A 20,768-nucleotide genomic window follows, 5' to 3' on the forward strand; every position below is an offset into this window, starting at 1 on the left:
CCTTCCAACCCAAATCATTCTGTGATTCCATGATTCTGTTTGCTACGTATGATTCTCCATGGTTGTTTCAAAGACATGGAAAGTTTTTTCCCAAAAAAGGAGTGAGCAGGCACAAAGTCTGGAGGAGTCTTTGGGAGGTTTTCACCACCCCATAAGGGACTGGTAGCAGTCCCACTAACAGTGGAGCTGATAGAGTCAGGTACAAATACTCATCACAGCTTGTTTTTCTACAAATTTCTATAGGATGTGCTTTGCCAGAATCACTAAGTCAAAATCACCACAGCTTGCTAGTGACAATAAAATTGTCTCTTTTCTACTTTTCTGTTTCAGTACCCCAGGCTCCTGGCTCTTAATGAAATAGACTGTTTATCAGCAGGTAGACACTCAGAGGCTATTGGCCTTGGCTATTAGGGTTATGCAGAAGTATTCCAGCCACAGTATGTTTATGCAGAAGTATCCCAACCACATTTGCTACTGCTTATTTCTCCCTTGATAGAGTTGTAGGAGGGATCTAGATACTTCATATTTAGAGGAGTGGACAGCCAGACATGGACTTACTTAAAAGGGAATATGCCGGTTAAGGCACTTCCATTAATAGAATGGAAATGTCCTCTTTTGGCCTGCATGGTCTAGAACAGGGCCAGTGTGAGACTTGAGATATGTATGGACAGACTTCATTCTGTAGAGCTCCTAGAAGATAGGAATGAGTGACATATCTGCAATCCTTTTCCTTCTGAGAGACAAGATCCACCACTCTATGCAATAGGTACAGACATTGCCAGTATCATATGTGTGTTTTGTGCCTTGCATTTTGGCAATACCCTAGCTTCCACATGTCCCTTGAAGCTATGAGTCTAGTGAATCATGCTGCAAGGAAATAAATGTCTTCAGTTTATTAACCCCCTAGGACACTGGGAGGGCACCTGGGACTCAGACCCTTCTAGACCTTCTGATATGTGGAGGCATGGCAAACTCCATCATTCTTTGTGGAACAGCTTCATATTTTGCCATCATATTCATTTACATTATTTGCAAAGTAGCCTCATGGCAGAGGAGAACAACTTCAGAGTGAAGACTAGGTCTGGCAAAACCTTTCTCCCTTCTCTCATTATGGAGGCTTCAAGGGCTGGACCATGCAGATGGAAAGGTGAAGAAAGGATGGAAACCAGGCAGCCTGATCAGAAAGAAAGCCTCATAGTGATAAAAAAGACAGTCTGTGGTTGTCTAGAGATTGGGTTTCCTTACAGTATCAGAGTCTAGTCCCAAGAAAAAAGGACCCCAGCTTGGCCATTTCTTTCCATTTTTTTTTCCTTTGTCATTGACTTCGCAGTTAATGGCTCAGATAGAAGAAAGACAGAATCAGTGCTGACTACCAATAAGACAGTCTGAAGGACATCTCTGGACAGATCAGCAACAGACGTATATGGCTTATGGATGTTAGGCCCATGTTCATTGTGACTGCAAAGCAGCATTGATGCAGTAAGCTTAATTTAGGGATAGACTAAGGTCTGTAATGTGGGTTTTCAAGAAATAAGTATGAAAAATTTAGTATCACTCCACCTGCTCTCAGGCTCAAACTATCTCTGGCAGATGTGCACATAGGCCAGGAGCCTCTAAGAGATCTGATCTGGCACATATTTAGCTGCCTGCTTATCTTTGAGAATCTGACTCTGAATGCCATTTAAACTTGATCCTGACGACCGGGAGCTGCAGGAAACAAGCTACTTGCTATACTTGAAAAGAAATGTTTTTGGACCTATAAAAGCAGAAACTTATTCCATAATACTGTCTGCTTGGCAATTTAACTATCAGCATCTCAGGGGGAAAAAAAAAAATCAGTCCTGACTCTCGTATTGCAGTTTTACTAAGATACACTTTTTGTCCTTTTACACTTACCTTATTTATTTACTTTACAGGTTTTAAAGATTTTTATTCCAATTCCCTGTTCCACTTAAACAATCTTGTTATGAGGAACAAGGAACATACCAGATATTTGGAGTTAAAAATTTATTGTTACTACTATTATGATTTTAGTAATTTAATGGAATAAATAAATACAAAACAGCCTTCAGTAATGGTAGGGTTAGAACTATGATATTAAAAAGTCCCTTTCTAGTTTCTACCCCTTTTCTCTGTTGCTTTACTCACCTGTCCAATGCTCCTCTGGATCCTAAGTCAGAATTTCTTCCTCTTGTAACAAAAATGGAGGGGACAATGCAATAAAGATATGTCTGCATCCTGAGCTCTTTGCTTAGGAGGAGTAGGATGTGTTTTGTTTTCTTTTTTACATTTATTTATGTTTTTAAACACAGTTTGATGATTTCTCATTGGTTTACAGATAAAGTTTGAAAGGTACACAATAGCCTTCCCCAGCCTTATTTGACAAAAAGGGCTACTGTCTATTACACAGGGACTGTCAGCGTTTGTCAGACCTTTACCCTATTGATTAAAACAGGCTAGGCAATGGTGACCTGGCAGCTGGACAGTTGTTAAAATGAGATAAAACCAGGTCAGGCCAAGGCAAGCCTGGGTAAGTCCTGAGACCCTGCACTGTCAGGCTGGACAACATTTGTGGCCTTTCATTAGTAGGGACAAAATCATATTTAGTGGGTTGCATCTACCCTGCCATCCCCTTTTAGCCTTGATTGCTCAGTTCTTACAAATACCATGTCTACTTTTTTTCTTAATTTTTAGTACTGCATGTTATCACTAAGAGAAGGCCTCTTCTATATGTTAGTCATTTGTCTAGAAAAAAACATTAAATGCCCGTTGCAACAACAACAAAAAAGTGATTTCTTCACTCTTTCAGAATGACTCTCATTAGAGTGGCTTATAAAATAACTTGTTTCTTGTTGGAGTTAAAGGCATTTTAGATAGTTTGCGTCTCTTCCTTTCCAAAGCCCCCATTGCTTCTCACAGAGAAAACAGGTGTCTGGAAGATATGTATGACTGACTTGGTTAGCCCTTGTCTGGAAGATGTGAACAGCAAAGGTGATCATTGATGCATCTAGACTATGTTGTGTGTGCTGTCAAGCATGTGCGGTGCCCCAGAGGGTGACAACAGGGAATCTGCAGCTTCATAAGCTTCTCTCCCCTTATTTTTCTTATGCACAGGCAATGCATTCTTCACCAGGCTGAATTAAATGAAACCTTACTTTGCTGTTCTTAAACAGTTATTCTCCCAGTGGAGTATAACCTCTGTTTTGCTTGGTTTCAATTCTTTTAGAACTGTCGTCGTTTAACCTCAGTCGGCAACTAAGTACCACGCAGCCACTTGCTCACTCCCCCCCACCCGGTGGCATGGGGGAGAGAATTGGAAGAGCACAAGTGAGAAAAACTCGTGGGTTGAGATTAAAACAGTTTAATAATTGAAATAAAATGATAATAATAATAATATGATAATAATAATAATACACAAAGCAAGTGATGCACAGTACAATTGCTCACCACCCGCTGACCGATGCCCAGCCAGTCCCTGAGCAACGCCCCCCCGGCCAGCTTCCCCCAGTTTATGTACTGAGCATGACGCCACATGGTATGGAATGTCTCTTTGGCCAGTTTGGCTGTGCCCCCTCCCAGCTTCTTGTGCACCTCCAGCCTTCTCAGTTGGTAGAGCATGGGAAACTAGAAAGACCTTGGCTAGTGTAAGCACTACTTAGCAACAACTAAAACATCGGTGCGTTATCAACTTTGTTCTCATCCTAAATCCAAAACACAGCACTGTACCAGCTACTAGGAAGGAAATTAACTCTATCGCTGCCGAAACCAGGACAAGAACAAAGACAAAACATACACATCCTTTTTCAGTAATATACTGAAATAATAAAAGAAGAAAGAAAATGGTACTATCAGCTCAGGACAGGATGTTTACCAAAGCCAACTCAGAGTAAAAACATGTAGTTGTAAAAGCAATTAAATTATATTCAACCAAACCACTATCTGGAGAAACACAGCCTCCTTGATAGTGAAAAATATAAATAATCCTTTGCAATGTTAGGGTAAAACACATAAAAAAAGAGAAGTTAGTCCTTGGAAAACATAGAATCATAGAATCATAGAATCATAGAATCATTAAAGGTTGGAAGAGACCTCCAAGATCATCGAGTCCAACCATCAACCCAACAACACCATGCCCACTAAACCATGTCCCTAAGCGCCTCATCTCCCCTAATTCTTACTCACCTGATGAAAGATAAAAGCTAATTATTGTTATAGTCTGAAAAATACTTTGGAAAAAGTGTCTGTATTATGTATTTGGGAATGTATTTATAACCAAATATATGCTTCCCCTTCCCCCACCCTTTAATGAAACAAAAATTCTTGTTATAACTCAAGTAGTGTTACTTCTTTATTGATCTAGATTGTATTTTTCACATCTTGAGGAACGTACTCATGAGAATCTGCATATTTCCTTGCTATACTCAAAATCTTGTATGGGCAAAAGATGAACCACCTTACATATGGAGCCAAGAACTTATTGCTTGCCAAATAATATAGTAAGAGTTGAATCCAAATTAAAACAACAAGAGCAACAACAACAACAGCAGCTATTACTATAGTCCAGTTGCAACGGGGTACACTTATAGTTAGTAATACAGTCAAGGCTGAGGTCCATAAATATCTGTGTATCTACTATAGAGGTTATAGTGAGTTGTCCACATCTTTTGTTCTTTGCTAGGAGGACTATGATGTTGGTGGGGATTTCAGCTTTCTTGGTCTTAGATCTGCTTGGGTATATTTTTATGTTTCCTAACACAGTCTGATTACATGCTCTTTCTTCACTGATTCATAGGTAAAGTTTGACTATCTTTACCTTTTATTTATTAGTTTAAGATGCACAATAGCCTCCCTCAACCCCAATGAGCATAAAGACCTATTGTCTGTTATTCAATTACTGCCTAGGTTTATTAGACTTTTGTCATGGTATTCACAGGGCTAAGCTAAAACAAGATAAGCAATAGCAGTTGATGACTAGACAGTTGCCACGACTAGCTCAGGCCAAGACAAGTCCAGACAAATTCAGAGACCCCATACCCCCAAGAGACCTGTCAGGTCAATTGGCCTTTTACTAGTTGAGGGAGAAATCATATTTCCTTGGATACAATCTTTTTGAAAAGATACTATAACCGTGAGATGACCAAAAATCTATGTGCTTGCTACAAAGGAAAAGAAAGATTTATCAAAAGGTGCAATTTCTTTTTCTCATAAGCTGAAAAGTTAAGCCAGTCCTTCTGACAAACAAACCATTAAAAAAAGCATGTGAGCCATAATGTAATACGTAGGTACAAATCCAATTTAGGAGCTACCGACAGTCATATGTATCTATCTAATCCCATTGACTGCTGCTGTGCAATAGCCATCTGGGTGTAAGAGCCTGAAGAGCTTCCTTTATTAATCTCAGTATCTCTTTGGGTATTTTTTAAACTTAAATTTCACTTTGTTGACCTGTAGGCTTGTTGGTAGAAATTTAGTCAGTTAATGCACTAAATGACTCAGTAAATTCTGCTCCTCAAATAAAAAAGCAAAGAATGACTGAATGAAGACAAAGCATGCTGCTGTCTATTTATTACATTTGTACTAGGACCCTATAATTTTCTCAAAATTAAGATGCAGGCAACCTTGCCTGGTCTGTACTGCAACTAGGCTGCAGATATATCTCTCAGTGTCCCTGAGAGATGATTTGAGAAAATTTATTCTTGACGTATTTTTCACACTATTTTATGGGAAGATTACAGCAATTAATGTTCCTGGTTATGAGTTACCATATTTTTGGAAGATGGTGTTTTTAATAACACAGGCGTCTATATTTGTTAGTTTGTTTTTTACTGTTGTTTCTGATCTAAGGAATGGAAGTAAGTTAAGTCCTGTTTTCTTCACAATTGTTTCCAGCAATGTCTTAATGCATCATTTGGTTTCTATAAACAACTGATGATAATGCCTTCAAGAGTAGTAAAAAAAAATTTCCAGAACAAAACTGAGTGATTGTGCAATGAGATGGGACTTATTAGCGTTCTGTAGATACTAAGCAATTATTCTGTGTGAAAGAATGGACTAAGGGAAAAAGTAACATGGTCCTCAGCAGTGATTTTTGCATGGGTAACATTAAAGTCTTTATTAGCAGATTTTCTGTGGAGGTTGTGGGTGGTATAGAGAATTACACCAATATGACTGAGGAAGCAGTAAAGGTACTCTGAGTAGGCACAAAGTACTATTGCTCTGTTCTGTGTGCATAGAGAAGGGCCAATATAGAGGAAGCGATAAAGAAATGTAGGACCAGGCAGGCTTATAAATGATTCTGTATTTTAATAGGCAGGCTTATAATTAAAACAACCTGTGGTGGAGGGAAGAGGACATCCTGGATAAACATAAGTAAAGATTTATACATAGATTAACAATTATGAATACAAAACCTGGGATATCCTTAAAAGTTGTCATCCAGCTTGAAGGCAACTACTTTGTACGCCATTCTAGAATTGATGACTTGATTTGGGTCCAAAAACCAATGAGGCAAAATTTATGAAAGATAAACCAATCAAAAGTTATTAAACCCAAAATGTTACATCTTGCTAAAAGAAATCATGAGCTAAAAATCACCAGAAGCTAGGACATTATCAGGAAAGTGTAATTATATTTTTTTCTTGTCCTTCTTTAGGCCTGACCTCTGCAGTAGGGCACTAGATGTATGGTCTGAGCCATTACAGATGTTTTTATAGTCTTATGATTACTAACATGGCATAAAAAATAAAAAAAGTCAGAGGAGACACAGGTAACCACTATCCAGTTATGATCTGTGAATCTGGTGAGAGATAATTTTCCTGAGTAGATTTCAGAATATGAGACATTTGCTACATGTAAGTCAAGATAGCAAAGAAGAAATCTCTTCTACAAAGGACTGGAAACAGCTCATTTTATTGTTCCAGTGTGGAAAGATTTGTCAGTTCCTGAAATTTTCCTGAGACGTTGTGGAAGTGAACCTGGAGTAAAGCCTCATCCCCAAATTCTGGATGATATAAAGGACTTAAAATTTCCTACGAACTTGAGATGTTACAGAAATATGTAGATTCAATTAGTAAGGTAAATCAGAGATTGTGTAACAAAGGTCCAGCAGAGGGGTTTAAGCGACTATATCAAGCAGAAGGTGACAGTAAAAATTGTCAGTATAAAATACTATGAAAATACCTCCAGTATATTCATTTGGAGAAAAGACCAGTTTTGGCTCCAGAACTGGATGATGCTGGCAGGAAAAATATAACTTCTTTTTTTTAACTTTTTGCTGGAAGTGCCTTTCATATAAACTTAAATATTCAACACTTTTATTCAGAAACTGAACTGTCTTTATTAGGAACTTTCGCTTATGTAATGCACCAGGAAGTGATGCAGATATGAGTGAAGAAAGATAAAATAAACTAACCACCTTTGACTGATGGAAAGGAAATACACTAGAAATCTTTCCTTTGCAACTGCTCTTTTTAGACCATAATGGGAGAGCAGTTGCAAAGGAGGAATTTCTAGTGTATTCTGAGAAGCCCACTATATTGCAGTTCTAAATCAGCAGTCTGCTCCAATAGATTGCCCTCAAAAATAAACACAACCCAGAAAATATGATGTATGACAGTTAAAACTGCATTATTAATCTTTTCTCTATTAATTTTTACCATAACTTCAGCTATTAGAATTTTCAAACTTTAATCATAAAATAAACACTTATCTCCATTTTTAAAATTTATTCCATTCTGTCCATTTCAAGATGTTGAATGAAACACATATGTTGTTTATATTAATCTGGATATCTCTGTGTTGTGCCTTTCCAGTCAAATACAGTACTTGATGAGCCAGATCAATACAGAATCTTTAGTTCCCAAGACCAGTGGAAGTCACATAACCTTTTTTTACTCTTTTCAAATTCTTTTAAAAATAATCTGTGGGAAGAAAGTTAGAATTGTGATGAAGCAGGTTAGAAAGGAATTTTATTGCAGTCTGTATGGGTTGGAGCTGTTATGTTTAAAGTTCCAATAATTAATATGTATTTCTTTAAGCATATATTACAATATACAAAGACATAGGTCCGACTTTATATAAGCTAAACGCTCTACATTATCTAAATCAGTTTTTGTAAAGGAAGCATTTAAAGCAATGATAGACTGGACTTTAATGCTTCCTCATTTTAAATATTATGTCTGATCAGGAGTTTCTTAAAAACTAGAAAGTAAATGCATAGAAAAAGGCTCAAAAGAACCACTTGCAACTTGCTATTTAGATGGGTTTTTCCCTTTTTGAACTTGTTTGCTTGTTTTGCTGCTTGAGCTGTGTGAAAGGAAGAACCATGTTTTCCTGCTAAGCAGCTCTCTGTCCTTTTTAAAACCTAACTCTCCTACTTCCATGAAATTTCACATAAAGTAAATATTTCTCATGAGTAGGCGTAAGGATCACTTCCACACTAAATTTCTAACAGTGGAATACTTTGATAACTTTCATTTGGAAGCAGAAGAGTAAACTCACATTTCTTTCTGTCTTTCTAATGACAGATGAAGAAAAGAAGGGAAACATATGGATATTGTCACTGATTATCCAAAACTTTGCTTATATCTTATAATCATATCCTGTCTCTTGGAGTGACTTTTCATCATGCATAAGGAAAAGTCAATCTTTTATTGGCAAAGGGTGCTAGAAAGATTTGTGTTTGACAACTCAGGCCCAGATCTATAGAGAGATTTTAGTGTCATTACACAGAGCATTTCAGTGCTTAACTCTGAGGGGCCTAGATCCTATCCAATATGTAAGAGGTTAAGAAACCTAAGAATTCAATGCAAAAGCCTGCAAACCTCAGTAGGTAGCCCCAAGCCAAGCACTGGTAACTCTGTGCATAGTGTTTTAATTCTTACCTCTCAGTTGTCTGAAGGTGGTGTGTACTACTAAAGGAAAAGATGTTCAGATTTACAATTCTCATCCCTCTTCTATAGTTATGTAATGAGGGCATTACTCTGAAGAGAGCAGCAATGGTCAATCTCTTCTAAAACAGATAAAAAAAAAATTGCTAGACTTTTTACTCATTATAATGATTAGATGAGGAGCTGGAAAATGGTTCAAATTCTTCATCACTCAGGATGGGATGGAGGGAGAAAAGTGCTCTTTTGTCATTAGAAAGTTTTCTACCCATTAATCTGAAGATTAGGTTTGAATGTGTGCTCTTACTCTTCCTGCATAAAATGTTACATTTCAAATGAATGATCAAATAATTTAGTCATAACAAAAATTCAAAGTAAACATGCCTTTCTGTTCTCAGGATTAGGTCATGTAAGTAAGAGACCTGAATTCCTATTCTTGCTGTTAAGATTGACTTTGTAGAGTATGTCAAATAGCCAATGAATTCAATGGGAGTGTCATAATCACTCTTTTAATGCTTTGCTCACACCTTCTCTATCACAAAACCATTAAGGTTTTTTTTCCAGTTAAAGTGGAACAGCTTTAATAAAAGGGATTAAGACCATCTTCATAAAAGAAAAAAAAAAAAAAAAAGAGGACTGCTGTACTCTTGTGGTTAAAGTACTCAAAGACAGTGAAAGCTAGACCTTCAAATCCTCTTTGGGTCTTGTATTTTCCTTTAATACTCAGACCAATAGTCTGACCAATAGTTTGAATAGTCAATATTCAAACATGGTATGGGACTGACATTGCTTCCTTCTCCTTAGTCATGTTTTGAAGAAAAGCCATAGTCACCACTGCGTTCTGAAAATCTCACATATTAGATAGTTAAGATGAAGAAATACTTAACAGAATTTTGAGTGAGATAAACAACCAGCTACTTGGCTTTGTCAAGACAGTGGCATCTCAGCATTCACTGAAGCTGAAGTTTTTAGTGCCTTCAAAAAAATGAGGTGCTTAAAAAAAATGTAGCTACTGGAAAAATCATATGCATAGTACATGTGCATCAGTTTTGAAGATTGCAGTCCTTCTGGGAATTGGACTTAAGTGGGATTTATCTGCAAACTTTGGGGACCAGGAATGGTATCCATCACTAGTCCTTGTTCCCTTCTGTTTTAGAAAAGCTGCCCTTCAGCTTTGCACAGTTCATTAGACAAGGACTGGTATTATGCCCTAGAGATAGAAGAGTTAAATATATACGACAGATTATACTTCATGTTTTTGTAACAAATGGGGGAGGGTGTCTAAAATTAATCATAATGAAGATGAACTATTTATCAAGCATTCCCAAAGAAAGGTTCCAGATTCACAACTACTGTGACGATTCTAAGGAGAAGTAAAAATCTCCTAAAACTTTAAATCATTGCAGAAGAAATTTTGCAAGATATTAAAAAGAATTGGCAAGGAGAAAAGAAGCACTACGTATTGATTGGAAATACAAGCTATTTCATATTTTCCTCTGTGGAGATCACTGAGGATTAGTTGTAAATCTCCACATTTATTTCAGTCTTCTCTGGAATCTGCTATATCAAATAGCCAACAAAAAATGGAAAATTGACATTGCAGAAATAATAGTAATAATTTCTCTGGTTTTCTGTCACTTTATTTCAATGAGAAACATAAATTTCACATATTTAAGAAACTGTATGATGTTTCAAAAACTGCAGTTTTAAAGGTATCATGTGTATAAAAACAGTGGCACTGTTCAAAAATTAAAATTTAAGTAGTGGTTTAAGTGTTTGCTAGCGATTAAAGAGGAAGATAAATCAAACTGATGAATGTCTACTGTACAATGATGTCAGTTTGCTTGGTGATGAGTATTCCAATACTATTTCTGCAAGATCTAATAAACACTTTTAGAGTAGGAAATTATTTTGAACCAAGTTGATTTACCTATTCACATAGTTTTCATGAAAGTTAAACAGCTAATGAGTGGGGTGTGTTGATTTCTTGATACAGACAAATATGTTGAGAAAATATAAAACCCGGAACATTATACTCAAAGGAAAACACATAACCAGTGCAGCCCAGCAGTTCAGTCCTAGGTCGACAGTATTTCTCTGCATACAGTTAGAGAAATCCAATTACTTGGGGGCTACATATGTATCAGCATGTTCACCAATTATAGCGTAGGCAGAAGTAGACAGAGACTTCTGAGAAACAGTACGGAATGATCAGTGAATGCTAGTACCTCAGGAAGTAGTAGTTCCTGCAATTGCAGTGGTACACTTCACATCTAGAAATAAGTTATCCTTAGGCAGGGTAATTTTCCACAAAATAAGGTATGTCATTTACAATTAAATATCAGAAACTTTGTGAAACTGATTATGACCGGTTTGGAAATACCAAGGGAAAACACTATTAGTTTAAACAATTCCAGGTTGATTTTTTTTAATGACAGAGATTTCATACATCCTTGTTTTTTGTGTATAAACAACATCCATCATACTGTAGCAAGGGAGTTACTCTATTGACCAGATACTTCTTAATCCCTTTATTTAATTGTCCTGGGAGCTGTATACATCATCTGTGACAAATGCAGCTTCATGACTAGCAGAATTAGAACACTTAATGAAAGCTAAATTGCTGTGCCTTGGTATGCTTATGTGCAATTTTCAGTAAAGATAATACAAATGTGACATTACTTGTGACATTTTAGAACTTGTAAGAAAATAGGGTTTAGAATTACAGTAGCAGTGGGAAATATTTAAATTGTTTCTAATCCTATATGTCAAAAAAGAGAAAATGAATTCAAATGTTTCTTTTGCGGGACATTTCAAATATTTCAGGATGTGTTCTTGTCCTATATTGGGACAAGAGACATTTTTGTACACAATGAAAAGAAAGAATTTTGAAAGGCCAATATATTCCATTTCTGTTTACTAAAATTATCTAAAAAACCCCATAGGTTAATTAATGTTAAAACTTATGGTCTTAGAGCATTTAAATTTTGGAGCTTTATTCTCTGTTTTCTGTGAACTAGGATATCTTCCCAGACTGTATCTTCCATACTAAATTATGCGGACTGATCTCAATCAAGAGAGCATCAGAAAGACAAAAAGTCAAAACCCAGACACTGTAATGTAATAAGAAAATATAAACTATTATGATTAAATAAATTTTTTTGTTCATTCAGCAAAAAGTCAGACCAAAACAGGCAGGAAAGATCTAAAACAACACCAACATAAAATCATTTTAGCTTTTCTGACATAACGTTTTTTTACAAAAATGAGATGCTCACACATTAAAAATGTTCAATTTAGACAAAGCACATTTCAGTCAGAAGAATGGTTCAATGGGTTTCCAACCAGTTCCAAGTACAGCAGCATCTTCCCTTGCATCTGGGAAGTCTCAACTTCTGGAGGCAGCTCGTGTCCTGGGAGCAGCACAGCTACTGCCCCGCACAGCCCAGTACCTTTGCTTGGGTGAGAAGTGTATGTCCAATACTTGAGCTGGCTCACTTAGGGCTGTTTGCTGTCTGTGTGTAGTGTTTCACTATGCTGTGCAGGCATACAATTGCCTAGTAAATCTTTGTAATTAATCTGATCCTTTTTCTTCGGGACCAACCTGAAAGCATACTATGTTCCAAGATCCTTTTGATTAGTTTTCCATATGAGAGCTTATGGCAAAATTACACTTGCAAAATTCAAGCCTAAAAAAATATTTATTTTTTTGGAACAGATTCTAATCAAAGCACATTCCACTTTTGCTTCACTGCTACGCAAAGGTATTCATGATCAAAGCGCAAGAATCCTAGTATAGCTTTTTGAATTGTAAGGCATCTACAAAAATGTACTCAAATGTGTAAATCCATCCTCTGATGTCATATGCCCAGGTCCTGAACCAAACCCAGAAAATCAATACAAAAGCTCCAATTGAATTTGGTGAGCTTGGAGGTCCAATTGTAACTGAAGTGTGTGTTCTGAGTCACATTAAAATGAGACATGCGTTTACTGCATCTTGACTTTTTCCCAGTAAAAAATGCTTGCCAGGTTGAATTTTTTAATCTTAGAAAATAGAGACATTGATATGCATTCTGACATTCTAAGGCAGAAGTTTAGACACCTAGCTTCAATCTAAGTAAAAGATGGATTATAGATTACCACTCTAATATTTGAAATAAGTGTATTTGACTCATTCTATGACCAGTTGGCTAAGTCTGTATCAGTTTCTGAATATTCAATGACAAACACAATATTCAAGATACTACTGATAGTCCTAGTCTCTCTAAACTTTCAGAACATTTTATAGAAACTTTGGGAAATCTATGAATCTTGGGATCAAAGGGGATAATTAAAACTAAAGAGTGTTTAATAGAAACTATAGAAGAGATTTCCCTGAGACACTAGATTTAAAAAAATGAATGAAGGCAAAATGGTTTCACTGTTATCCTTTCTACCATCAGTATAGGTCACATCTATAGGATTTGTATATTTTATATAACTGACTAGAAACAGTTTTGTACTTTTGATATTCCTACTCATAAACAGATTCATGACTAGAAAGAAACCACATTACTTTTCAGTAATACAGTAAAACAGCTCAAGCCCCATGTATGTCTTTTAGAACTCAATTCATAGTTTTAATACACTGAGAAATGATTCCCATTGTGTGTCCTAATTGCGGCATAGAAAATCCTTTCAAGTTTTAACGTGTGGCATCTGGATGAAAGAAGACATTCAACTGATGATGTGTGGATTCTCCTGCTTTACAATTTAGTGTGAATGCAAAAATCCCTCGCATTCATGTGGGAATTCAGTTTTGTTGGGAAAGCAAAATCAAAAGTGGTGTTCACTTGAGATACACTTAGACAGCCCTACCTGCCTTAGAAACAAACAGCCCTTTTCCCCTTGTAGGCCAGTAAGCATATCTGTTCTCTCTAGATAATTATATTTCTATAACATTTGTGCTAAAGCATCAAATACATATAACGGGACAAAAGGTCATCTAGGATAAACCAACAGGATAAATGTGTATTTATTAAGTACTGGTCCAGGAAGTCCTATTCTCACAAAGGGTGAACAAAGTCACTTTTGTGACTAAATTGAAACATCCTTCCTCAAATGACCATGACACAATTTCTTGGCAACTCATGTCATTGCCAGTGCAGAATCCTGTTGGAATTAATAAAATGTGATGCACACCTTGCTCCCTTATCCTGTTATCATGAGGTGTGTATACATGTTACCATGCTGTGCTTTAGATTTTCAGGGCTTGGTCCCCTTTAAATTCTTCAGTATTCCAGGAAGAAAAATCCTTAGATATGTGCATACAGTTGTATAAGTAGCTGTACATATGTACATACAACACATACAGAATCTCTGAGTCTCATTTTGTCTTTCTGCTAGGTGATACAAGATGTCTGAGGCCATGCAGGTCAGATAAGATCCTGGGCTAGAACCTACATATCATACTTTTTAACAGAGACAAAACCAAGCCTGTCTCCACTCAGAAGAACATGTAAGACTTCTCTCCTTTTAGTAACGTCAGCATAAGAGCTATGTCATGAAATGTTATGTCTTTGCCTCCAGTCAGGGTTCTAATTATACTCTGAGACAAGAAGCTCTCTAGAGAATTGCACAATTACTTCAGAAATGTGTCTATTTACAAAAATGTTGTATGGCCAACTAGTATTGGCACACGTCTCTCTAGCAATCAAAACTTGCTTCTAGGCTTAAGCAAAAAAAGCCTTTCAAGGCTTTGATTGCTGGAAATGCACTATAGCAATGTCATTTTTCAGAATGAGATCATGTAATTAGTGTTATTACTTTCCTGTTTAACAAGGAATTGTATTTTTTTAAAGGGTTCTTTAAGGAACCGTCTAGTCTTGCCTCTCATACCTCTTACAATGGGGTCTACTAGAAAAGTACAAGGACTGCGATTCTTCTGACCTGGTTATTGCAATTCCTAGGAGATCAATCATGGCTGATGACTAGACTAAGTGTTCTGCAAAAATAGAGCAAAGTGATTGTAATTGAAGTGCACGTGTGTTTGTGTGTGTGTGCATATTAAAGGTCTTGGAAGGGGACAAGAGACATTAAATATGTGTAAAAAGACAAGCAGGGAGACAGCAAGGAAGTGTTTGTTGGACTGGCCAATGACCAAGTATGGGGAGCATGAACTTATACCAAGCTAATCATTTTCAGATATCTTCTATTCCTAAAAGAGAAGGATTTTAAAGAGGAATTTGAGGGGAAATCAGGACAGTTTTATGAATGTTTACAGGAAATTACTCCCAAGAGTAATAAGCAGCACATACATGCTTAAAAAAATTCACCAACGGTGATGGAAAGTAAGTTTAATGGCCAGCTGAAAGAAGATATTGACTTACTAAAACTGAAAAAAAGACAGCAGTAAGAGTAAAAAGCTGTGTCTCATTTTAATTACGGAGGCCAGCAGAATATACTGGAGGCCATAAAGAGGGTGAAGGCAGTGACTGGATCCAGTGAGAAGAGTGATATGAGTAGGCAGCAGGTTAGCAAAATGACCTTTTACCAAAGCAATCTGCCCTAATATTAGGAAGACAGCAGATTCTGAAATAGCAAAATGCTAGTGAAACACTGAAGCATGTTCTTATGATGTATGCAGTTCTTTTCAGAATGATGTATTATAGTGCAAGGGCAAGGAGGCTCACTTGAGATTTGTGCATGTAGCACATTAGCTGTGCCATCTGCTCACCTTCTGTACTGTGCTGTATCCCACAAAGCTCAATTTTCAATGAAGTATGAGTGTCACTGTTGGAATGCACACAAGCACCAGAGTATAGTACAATTTCATATCTGGAATTAAGTGCAAAACCTGCTCCAAAAACCCAGTTTCTGTTCCAGTAAATATTTGATACATTTAAGCAGGGACATTTAAGAGAGGACTGGAACAAGGTCTTTTTTCTTAATCTTTTTTTTTTTTTCACAAGTCTCATTTCAAAATACCTCCCTCACACATATGAACACTGCCCGAACCCCCTGGGAGGATCTGAATTTAGGCCAGAAACCTGAGCCAATGTTTCTGAAGTTGGAGGGAGATTCGCCCAGTAACACAGGAGCTGCAGGCCCCTTCGTACCTTCTCAGATCCTTGATTTTGTAAACAGAAAGGCAACAGACAGGCTGGTTTGCAAGGACAGTTTGATTGGAAGGTGATACACTAGAAAACAGCAGCATGACATTAGGAACATGTTTGGGGGGTGATAAGAAGAGGATTATGAACTTCCAGGGAATATAAATACTGTGTGAAAATTTAAGATATTTGGCTGGGAGCGTGATCCTTAACCAAGAAAGGACAGAAGCTGGCTAATCAGGGATGAGAGAGGGCCGGCCTGGGAACTGCTTGTACAATTAGTCATAATATTGTCCTGAATCATGTCACAATCAGGAGGTGATGAAAAGACAGCCTGAAAAATGCTGCCAGGCCACTGAAGCTAGATGCCTTTTGTCTGTGTTCCAGTTTCTTCAGTCTTGTGGATGAGCTTGATGTCTCATGGATGATTCATGGAGAGTAAGGAGACCCCAGGTAGTTCCCTTACTGAAGTTAAGGCTGTAGCATGAAGTCAGAAATATTAAATATGCCAAAAGGGTCATATGGAGAGATCTGCTCAAAAAGGAAGCCACAACCAACTAGTACGAAATGTAAAAGGATGAAATGTAAAAAACTCGTTTAAGTAATTTCAAACTGAAAAATGTAAATATAGTGAACTTTTATTGCCTTCTGTGCACAACTGTACTTTTGCATATTTTGACTAATTTAATCCTAGATGGGGTAAAGATGCAGAAGCACTTGCTCCTAGAGCTATTTTCTCATGTTTAAATTTTATAATGTTAAAGTTTTTAAAGTTCTAAAATATAAAAACAAGCTGCTTTAATGAGTTTGTTTCAAAAAGCTATGTGTTAAATCCACCCTATGTCTTATTCTATATTTTCTGAGACTTTTACTGAAACACGTACTATCTTATTTATTTTACATTACAGTTTAAGATACTATTATTTATATAGGAAAGGAATAAATCCAGTCATTCAGATTTTTTGTTTTCAGGCAGAGTATCATTACTAGACTACCATTACTAGCATCATTACTAGAAGGAGTTAGGCTGCAGTAGCTCATTTCCAGTTCAGAAATTTACAAAAGCATGTACATTTTAGCTGAAGCCTGATGACTGTGTAGCCCCAGTGCATTACTAAGCTTGAAATTTTACTTGATAAGAACTTCCCCTTTTTACATTGTCAAAGGCATGCAGAAATCATACCAATGTATTTGGTGACTCTAAAGGTGAACAGTAGTGACAATCAACCACAAAGATTAAGAAATACGCATTATGTTTAACAGACTAATTAAGTTTCTTTGGCTCAAACACAATTAGAGCAAGTTTTATGGGAAAATACATAATTTGCTGCTAATTGTTGGAATTTCCCAACTTTTTATCTGCAGTCAAATTTATTGTACTTTTTTCCTTTCTGAGATTACTTTTATTCCTTCTCCTTTTTTATTTTCTTCTGATTTTACAGAAAGCAGGAAATGTAAGCTGTTACATACAGTCACAAAATTATTATGTTTATATATTAAATGATATTCAAGTAGATCGGTACTTCAACAAAGACACCCAAAACAAAACAATAGGAATTCTTGATGCTACTGTTACTACTTTCTTCTTCTCTTTTCCTACAAAAGGATTCATTTTTTCCCCCTATTTCAAATAGGAATAAAACATTGTAGACTAAATTCTAAAGACAACAAGGGAAACTTAAATCCTAACCATTTCTGAGCTTTACTTGCTATCTAGCTAATAGCATCCTCTCAAGGGTGACTCAGAAGCAAGGTGATTCCTATCTAGTGACTACTGTTTTGTCACTGCCTGAGAGCAACACTTATTAGTGTGTACTATTGCAGACAAAAGTACTAGGTCCTATGAATGGAGACCAAGGGTAAAGTTTGTAGTTCTTTGTTAAGTATGGTGAAGCCCATGGTTTTCATGTGGTTCTACAGTGTAATCTTCAAATCTTCATTCTTCAACTTTGTGTGCAAGAACTAGCCTTTAGAGCTCAGTTGCCACTTTGGAGCCAACTATTTGCTAAAATGCCCAGAAGTTGGAGGAGGTTAACTGCAGCTTGACCAACCTGTTGACAGTCAAATGAGAGTTACAATAACCTCTTTAGTTATATTAGAGAAGACACACAACCTTTTTTGTTTTAGCTTTTTTTATCATTCCACATTTGTCTTATCTCAGGAACATGAAAGGTATGTATTTGAAGCATGAAACAATTAGCAGTTTTACTTTCCGCTAATTATCCTAAACAACTTCCTTTTACTGGCAATAACAATAGAGAAGTCAAGTTTCAAGTAATTTTCTCCTCAGTGCTTACTGTAATAGGAGATTAGAATTTCAGTAACCCAATTGATGGACTTGCCATTATCAAGCTCATGTATAAAACACAAGTATTCATGTATAAAATACATGTATACCAATTCTTTTGTAGTTACCTCTTTTCCTTTGTACAGAAATTGTATTGGATGTGACCAATTTTTTTCAAAAATACTTTAACTTGTTTCAGATGCATCACATTTAAATGCCCCAAAATATCTTATGTTGGGTATGTGTCATTAGTAGTGTTTTGAAATGAGTGGACATCTAAAATTATGAACTTCCTCCAACACATACTGCTTAAATAGAACTCTTACGTTTCTTCACTGTACCTAAAATAATGTTGATTAAATATATGTACATTATATAAAAATATGATATTGAAAATATTAAATGCCACAGCAGCTGGTTCTCCTCTACCAGTCCCAGGTATATAATCTTCACGGAATTCCAATGTATGTATTAATCCTGAAGCATATTTTCCATGTTGATGGTTTCAGAGTTAGAATTTATGAGGCAGACAAAAATTTCATTTGAATGAAGCTAGGCATAACACTTTAGTATTTGGATTATGAGCAACACTAAATGCATGAAGTGTGTTTCAAGGTTTTCTCCTTAAATGATTTTATTTCCATTGAAACACGGAATTAAGTAATTAAGAGTCCAAAATTTAGTGAGCAAAGTTGTGATGTTTTTTTCCTTTGTTCATCATCTGGAAAAGCCTTGGGAGATATCTTTTAAATCTTTTTTTTTTTTTTTTTTTCCCCCCCATAGAAACGTCCTCTTACATCCTACTGTCAACAGTATGACTACACTCACTTTTGCATCTGAATTGCTCTCAGCCAACTGAGAGTTTATGGGTTAGGATTAAAGAGAGAACTGGTAAAGGTGACATTATACTGGATGTCTGCTACAGGTCACCTGACCAGGAAGAACAAGTGGATGAGGTGCTCTACAGACAGTGAAGAGCAGCCTCATGTTCACAAGCCCTGGTCCTCATGGGAGACTTCAGCCATCCCGATATTTGCTGGAGCGACAACACGTCAGGGCATAAGCAATCCAGGAAGTTCCTGGAGTATATTGATGATAGCTTCCTCCTCCAAGTGATAGAGGAGCCAACGAGGACAGGTGCTCTGCTGGACCTCATACTCACCAACAATGAGGGGCTTGTTGGGAATGTGAAGTTCAAAGGCAGCCTTGGCTACAGTGATCATGAGATGGTGGAGTTCAGGATCCTGAGGCAGGGAGAAGGGTAAAAAGCAAACTTACAACCCTGGACTTCAAGAGAGTGGACTTTGGCCTCTTCAAAGGTCTGCTCAGAAGAGTCCCCTGAGATAAAGCCATGGAGGAAAGAGGGTCCTAAGAAAGTTGGTTAATATTCAAGGATCATCTCCTCCAAGCTCAAGAGAGTTCCATTCCAACAGACAGGAAGTCAGGCAAAAATGCTAGGAAGCCTGCACGGATGAACAAGGAGCTCCTGGCCAAACTCAGACACAAAAAGGAAGCACACAGAGGGTGGAAGCAGTGATGAGTAACCCAGGAGAAATACAGACATATTGTCCAAGCATCCAGGGTTGAAGCTAGGGAAGCTTACAGGACGACCAGGAGATCAGGCCCAGTCAGCACGGGTTCATGAAAGGCAGGTCCTGTTTGACTAACTTGATCTCCTTCTATGACCAGGTGACCTGCCTAGTGGACAAGAGAAAGGCTGTGGATGTTGACTACCTAGACATTAGTAAAGACTTTGACACCATTTCCCACAGCATTCTCCTGGAGAAACTGGCTGCTCATGGCTTGGATGGGCATACTCTTTGCTGGGTAAAAAACTGGCTGGATGGCCTGGCCCAAAGAGTTGTGGTGAATGGAGTTAAATCCAGCTGGTGGCCAGTCACAAGTGGGGTTCCCCAGTGCTCAGTATTAGGGCCAGTTCTGTTTAATATCTTTATCAATGATCTGGATGAGGGGATTGAGTGCACCCTCAGTAAGTTTGCAGACGACATCAAGTTGGGTGGGAGTGTTGATCTGCTCGAGGGCAGGAAGGCTCTGCAGAGGGATCTGGACAAGCTTGATGGGCCGAGGCCAATTGTATGAGGTTCAACAAGGCTAAACAATGGGTCCTGCACTTGGGTCACAACAACCCCATGCAACGCTACAGGCTTTGGGAAGAGTGGCTGGAAATCTGCCTGGCGAAAAGGACTTGGGGGTGTTGGTCAATAGCTGGCTGAATATGAGCCAGCAGTGTGCCCAGGTGGCCAAGAAGACCAATAACATCCTGGCTTGTATCAGAAATAGTGTGGCCAGCAGGAGTAGGGAAGTGATCATGCCCCTGTACTCGGCACTGGTGAGGCCGCACAGGCTCAAATACTGTGTTCAGTTTTGGGCCCCTCACTACAAGAAAGACATTAAGGTGCTGGAGCGTGTCCAAAGAAGGGCAACGAAGCTGGTGAAGGGTCTAGAGCACAGGTCTTATGAGGAGCGGCTGAGGGAGCTGGGGTT

This window comes from Pygoscelis adeliae, unplaced genomic scaffold, assembly GCF_000699105.1.
Source record: "Pygoscelis adeliae isolate BGI_AS28 unplaced genomic scaffold, ASM69910v1 Scaffold113, whole genome shotgun sequence".
Classification (NCBI taxonomy): domain Eukaryota; kingdom Metazoa; phylum Chordata; class Aves; order Sphenisciformes; family Spheniscidae; genus Pygoscelis; species Pygoscelis adeliae.